Source organism: Zea mays, chromosome 5 (genome assembly GCF_902167145.1).
Source record: "Zea mays cultivar B73 chromosome 5, Zm-B73-REFERENCE-NAM-5.0, whole genome shotgun sequence".
In the NCBI taxonomy this organism is placed as follows: domain Eukaryota; kingdom Viridiplantae; phylum Streptophyta; class Magnoliopsida; order Poales; family Poaceae; genus Zea; species Zea mays.
The window spans coordinates 220,696,014-220,702,982 of NC_050100.1; positions in this window are offsets into that span (position 1 = coordinate 220,696,014).

Here is a 6,969-nt window from a genome sequence, read left to right on the forward strand (position 1 = left end):
TGTACTCTGTAAAGTGGAAATATGTCATCAATAAAAAAGAGGTTTCAAGGATACTCAGTTCATTTACGATTGACTTGCATTCTTACTTAACTCGGGGTGACCACTATGCCCTACTAACGGAGCAATCGACTTAAGTCGGCAACGACTTAAGGCGGTGCAACATGCTCACGCTTACTTAACTCAGGGTGACCACTATGCCTTACTAACGGAGCAATCGACTTAAGTCGGCGACGACTTAAGGCGGTGCAACATGCTCACGCTTACTTAACTTGGGGTGACCACTATGCCCTACAAACGGAGCAATCGACTTAAGTCGGCAACGACTTAAGGCGGTGCAACATGCTCACGCTTGCTTAACTCGGGGTGACCACTATGCCCTACTAACGGAGCAATCGACTTAGGGTGACCACTATGCCCTACAAACGGAGCAATCGACTTAAATCGGCAACGACTTAAGGCGGTGCAACATGCTCACGCTTGCTTAACTCGGGGTGACCACTATGCCCTACTAACGGATCAATCGACTTAAGTTGGCAACGACCTAAGCCGGGGCAACATGCTCGCGCCTATGTAATTCAGGGGATGATTTCTATATCCCGCAAACAAATTTCATAATCATCATGCGTCATTCCATTACCGCAAACTCACGAACTAATAAATTCTGATACAACGAGAGAGTAATTATGTCATTCGAATGATAAACTGATGTCCTCTAACAAATACTCGATCATGCTAACCGCGCGCTCGGAGCACGCAAAATGTTTCTCTATTTCGCAATGTCTTTCTCAGGAGCAACCGACGAAGAAGGGCGACTCGAGGAATCAGGGGCAGCATTCACATCAGCTCTTATGTCTTCAGGAACAACCACGTCGGGTCTCCTCATCAATATTCGTCCTGCCCGAATAGCCTTGTCTAGGGCTTTGTCGCGCTGAGCTTTGAGAGTAACAGAAGTTTCTTCGGCAACTTTAGCAGCCAGCCGAGCAGCCTCTAACTCCTGGGCAATGGATTTCTTGGAAGCTCGGAGTTCTTTGATAGTAGCATCCTTTGCCGATATCAACTGCTTGAGCCGGGTTACCTCATCCATGGATTCGTGCAGCTTACAACGTTGGAGGTCTAATTCTTCCATGGTGAAGCGATGACTTCTCTCCAAGATAGTCAGCGAATTGCTAGAATCACGATACAACCTGTCAAGATTGTCACGAGAAGCAGCAAGGATACGCTTTTCTTCCTGCGAGCAAAAGTCAGCTCCTTCAAAAACCAAGCAAGTAATAGGAGCATAGCAAGGCAAGGCACAATTTTGTATATTACCTTTTCAGAATCAAGCTGAGCACGAAGGGAAGAATTCAGGGCATTGGCGTCATCCAAGGCAGCAGAGACTTGACCCAGTTCAATTTGGCCCTGAGAGTACTTCTCCTCAAAGTCAGTGCACCGCTGAGCCAATTCAGCCAGATCTCGGGAGTGTTTTTCCTCAAGAATTGAAATCTGCCGAGTCACTCCTGACGAGAGATAATCAAACAAAATGGGGTCAGAAGGTAAGGCAGTCCACAGCGAAAGCAGAGAGAAGCAAAAAAGCTCTAACCAGCGTTGGTCGCCTCCAATTCAGAAACGCGACGTTGAAGTGACACTGGATTCCAACATGCAAGAGATGAAGCTACCTCTGGGGTGGAAGCACCCTGAAGCCTCAGCTGGCTAGCCATCCCATCCACCAAAGCCTGATGAGGAAAACAGGCGAGTGTGACGACAGCAGTTTAAGCAATATAAAAGTCAAGTTAAAATACAGCACAGTACCTGGAGGTTGGAGAAGAACGAAGGGATCCCCAAATCAGGAGAGATCAGTTGATAAGCAGATGAAAGGCCACCACCCGGAGCAGTTTGCAACGAATCAGCAGAGATCAACTCAGTACCTTCAACAGAGCCCAACACTCGGTCAGCAGGGGCGCTGCCCTCTAAAGCGACCTCCTGATCCAAATTTTGGGCTACCACCATACAGCCAGAGTGTGGAGGAGATCCCGCGTGAACGTCCATGGAGGTACAGGAAGGAGACTCTGCTCGGGCATCCTCGGGGGCTGGGTCATAGTTGGCACTGCCCATTTGAGCCGGATCATCCCCGGCAGCACCCTCGGGGGCTGGGCAGTGGCTTACACTCTCCACCCGAACTAAGTCATCCCCGGCGACACCCTCGGGGGCTGGGCATGTGACAGCACCACTCTTGAGGTCCAAGCTCTCTGCAGTAACCACTTCTAAGGTTGATGGGCCCTCATCTACCTCCATAGGACCAAGACGATTCAAGTCAGTCTCTCGGCCCTCAAGATCGCGCTCTAAGGTCGACGAGGCACGGGATGACCTCAACCCAGCATCGGGCACGTCAGCACAAGCCTCCATTGCACCATCATCCACTGGCTCCGATAACAAGTCCTCTGGGACCATATCCTCAAGAGTTTGATCAAAGTTGGCCAGAGACAGTTCTTGTAGACCAATGAGGGCAGATAAAGCAGGAGAGGGAACTCCACTACTCTCACCACTGGCGATGAACTGCCGACTGTTCTTTCAAGTCAAAGGAACCTCCTTCTCTTCCCCCTCGTCATCCACAACGACAACACAAGCAGCACCCCCATTGGGATCAGCAACAGGTGGAGCACCCACATTGGGATCAGTAGCAGTTTGGGTACACCCATTGGGGTCAGCGTCAGTAAGTCCAGTCGCAGGCATTTCTTCAGCAGCAGGAACTGAGGTACCAGCGTCCTCATCAAAACTGGATACTCGCCGGACGCGTCTTCTTTTCTTCTTTTGCTCATCAGCAGGAGGCTCAGGATGATTGGTTCGGCTAGGGCGCCTCAGGCGAGTACTGACAGGTTTCTGAACATCCAAAGTTGTATCAACCTCTAGAAGGGGCACCACTGCCAATGTACCAGCAGGAGCAGCGTCGGAAGAATCCTCAGCTAGCAGATCAAGCATGGCATGTATATCTGCATCACTAGGGTCCAGGGGCACCTCAAAATGGACTTGCTTTTCGTCATCAGGAATCTCCCCAAGCGAAGCAACCAAAGCACTGACTTCTTCAGCAGAGGGTCGCACTCTAAGACCCAAATTGCCATCAGTCACAGGTGGATTTGACACGAAAAGGGTGAAGGCTTTGGGAGGAGGCAAATTCCAGGCCGAGTACGCCACTGGAGCACCAACATTGGACACCTTGCCCCTGAGAATCATTTCAAGTCGGCTCACCAAGTCTGCAGAAGGGATTCTCCTGTTGGTAACCCGAGTTGAGTCGGCTAGCCCTCGATACAGATAAGCTGGGTAGGCCCTATCTTTCAGTGGCTGAATGTTCTTGAAAACAAAGTCAGTGACCACAGCTTCAGCAGTTAGACCTCTCTCTTTTAGCAGTCCAACTTCAGCTAGCAACACACCCGCCTCAGCTACCTCCTCATCTGTGGGAGACTCGGTCCAGCTTGGGGTGCGAACGTCTGGCTGTCTTCCCGACCGGGAGGGGAGAGAATTTCCATAATTATCAACTATGAACCACTCTAGACGCCACCCCTTAATACTGTCTTTAAGGGGAATCTCAAGATACTCAGTCTTCCGCCCGCGGCGCATCTCCAAACTGGCACCTCCGACCAACTGATGTTGTCCCCCGGCTATCCCAGGGCGACAATGATACAGGTATTTCCATAAGCCGAAATGCGGCAGCACGTCAAGAAAGGCTTCGCATAAGTGAACGAAGATGGAGATTTGCATAATTGAGTTAGGGTTCAGATGGGTCAGGTTAATGTGGTAGAAATCAAGGAGACCGCGAAAAAAGGGAGAGATGGGAAGGCCAAGGCCGCGGAGAAGAAAAGGGGCGTAAACTACAGACTCGTGGGTATCCTCTGTCGGGACAGTAGTCCCGTGGCAAATCTGCCAAGAACAGAGTTCCCGCGGAGGAAGAACCCCGATGGACACGAGGTGGAGGAGTTCAGCTTCGGAGATGATGGATATGTGGTTACCTACAAAACGCAACTGGCTGTTGGGATCGATTGGAGGAATCACCACAGCAGACGAGCTCGCGTTTTTCCTCTTGGGCGCCATCTCGATTCTACCAGTGAGCAGAGTGGAGGCGAGCGGCAGAGAGGATTCGGAAGCGGGAATGCAAGAACTAGGGCACGGAAAGCAAAGGCGGCGAAAAGCGCAGCTCTTATGGGATATTCTCGAGCCAAATACCGTTTCAAAAAGTGCCCAGTCATCACCCGGCGGTTATTTCCAAAACCAGCGTGCCACGTGGTCACCCGGCAGTTATCCCTAGAACACCGATGCGCCACCTCATCACTCGGCCACCATCCTCAAAGTGGCTCGGGCAGCCTGCCGTCACTCGGCGTTGCTTCTAAAACGCTGATTTTGTACTCAGTTGCTCGGCATTACTTCTAAAATGACGACGTCGACCTCCAGTCACTCGACGTTGTCTCTAAAACGCTGACTTCGTATTCAGTTGCTCGGCATTACTTCTAAAATGACGACGTCGACCTCTAGTCACTCGGCGTTCCTTCTAAAACGCTGATTTCGTATTCAGTCGCTCGGCATTACTTCTAAAATGACGACGTCGACCTCCAGTCACTCGGCGTTGCCTCTAAAACGTTGATTTCGTATTCAGTCGCTCCGCATTACTTCTAAAATGCCGATGCCGACCTCCAGTCACTCGGTGTTGTCTCTAAAACGCTGATTTCGTATTCAGTCGCTCGGCATTACTTCTAAAATGCCGATGCCGACCTCCAGTCACTCGATGTTACTTCTAAAACGTTGATATCGTATTCAGTCACTCGGCGTTGCCTCTAAAACGCTGACACAATCTTCAGTTACTCGGCAGTTACTTCTACAAGCGCCGACACCACATACAAAGTTACTCGGCAACCATTTCAGAAAAAATCAGTTCAATGCCCGAGTATTCCACTGACTTTTCCAAAGGAATTAGACTCACAAATAAGCGGGACAGTCATCAAAAGAGAAGCTAAACGTCATTCTTTCATTCAAAGGGAAGTTAATAAACTTACAAATCAACTCTTCGCGAGTTGATACTCCCCTACTATTACTACATTACATCACTACTACTACACTACGCTATACTACTCTACATTACTACTACAATATTCTAACTATACTAAACTATACTAATATCTAAGAAGACCAGTGGCGTCTAGCCACTGGCCCTGCCCCTGCCGCCGCCGCCGCCCTTGGTGCTGCCCTTGCTGCTGCCGCCTTTGGTGCTGCCCCTGCCGCTGCCGCCGTCACCGTCCCTGCCGCCGTCGCCGCTGCCCCTGTCGCTGCCGCTGCCGTCGCCGTCGCCACCGTCGTCGTCGTCCTCGTCCTCGCCGCCGCCGTCCGAGTCCTCCTCATCCGAGGAGTACTCCGACTCATCCGAGCCCTCGAGCCCGGAGCGCTCGACGGCCCGGATGTATGTCCAGACTTCCGCGGCTATCCCCTGGGATTCGTCCGAGTCATCGGACGACGCCGGGGGAGAGACGGGAGCCGGAGATCCCTCGGACTCGGAGGAGAACTCCTCCTCCGAGTATTCCGAGTCACCGAAATCCTCCGATGGAGGAGTCGGTTCGCGCTTGCGCTTGTTGCTCTTGCCCATGGCGGAAGCAGGCGGGAGAGAAGAGAAGGAAGCAGTAAAGAACAGCGAGGAGATGTGAAAAACCAGAAAGGCAACGACGTTATTTATAAAGGGAGAAGGCAACCGCTCACCTCCAACCGCGGTCACTGAACAGTCGCAAAGCATTCAATAAGCACTTCCACCCGTCTGAAGACACGTCAGGCGGCTGACGCCGTTTCATGCAATTCTACACCCATTGGGACTCCAGTCAACAGCGCAAAGGATATGATTACACTCGTCGTCACATCACATTACTACTCAGAAGCAGCCGGCTAAAACACTCAGCGTACCAAGCCGTCCCTTGCCCACACCCATTGGGGGGGACGCCCAGGAATTATCAGTATATTTTTCAAAATGGTCACATCTGTGCAGGGCACGCAGTGAATGCCTCAAGACAAAAATGAGATATCAGTGAGAGTTAGAGGGAAGCCAAATATAGCCAGTGGAGTACAAAATATGGTCGACAGAAACGACTTGAAGACTAGACAGAGAACGTCCATCAAATGTCCAATCAGTCATAGAGCAAATAAATTGCACTGCCTAGCAAGATATGGATGGATTGCGAACTCGGCTGCAAAAGACAAAATACATGCTGACCTCTGAAGCATAATATTGATGACATAATGCGGATGACATCATGCCAATTTTTTACAAGCAGAAAGGATAATCTTCAGCAAAAGGACACAAAAGGAAGACCTTCGAGTGGATTATCCTCAAAAATCCACTTGAAGGTCGGGGGCTACACCCATTGGGTGCACCTCTAGTGCACCCCATGGATTATCATTCCAAGCCGGGACAGTGCCGATTTCTAAAGCATGGGACAAGATTAAAAAAGCCAACCCTCAACCAAAATGAATGAACACAAATGGAAATAATCTCTACTGAAGACCTTCGAGTAGATTATTTTCTAAAATCTACTCGAAGCTCGGGGGCTACACCCATTGGGTGCACCTCCAGTGCACCCAACGAAGTTCAGAATCCTACAAATTGGAATGCCGACCTCTAAGGCACAGGCACAAACTAGGTTTTGGTCAAAGAGTAATCGGAGCAGGAGAAGACAACAGGAAGCCATCTTTCTTCAAATTACCTGCAAGCTGGACGTGGAATCTTCGGGTTGATTACCTCTAAATTAACCCAAAGATCGGGGGCTTGTGGGGGATAGATATCCCCCGGGTCCACTAAAAGAGTAAAGGACCTCACGAAAGGCCCAAGGGCCCAATAAATCGTAAGGTCATTCTTTCGTGGGCCTGGGGAGAAACAACCAGCAAAGCAGAACGACATGAGGCCGGATTGGTGCAAGCCCGGACGGCCCACAGCGTCGGGCGAATGACCACAACAGAGATACGACT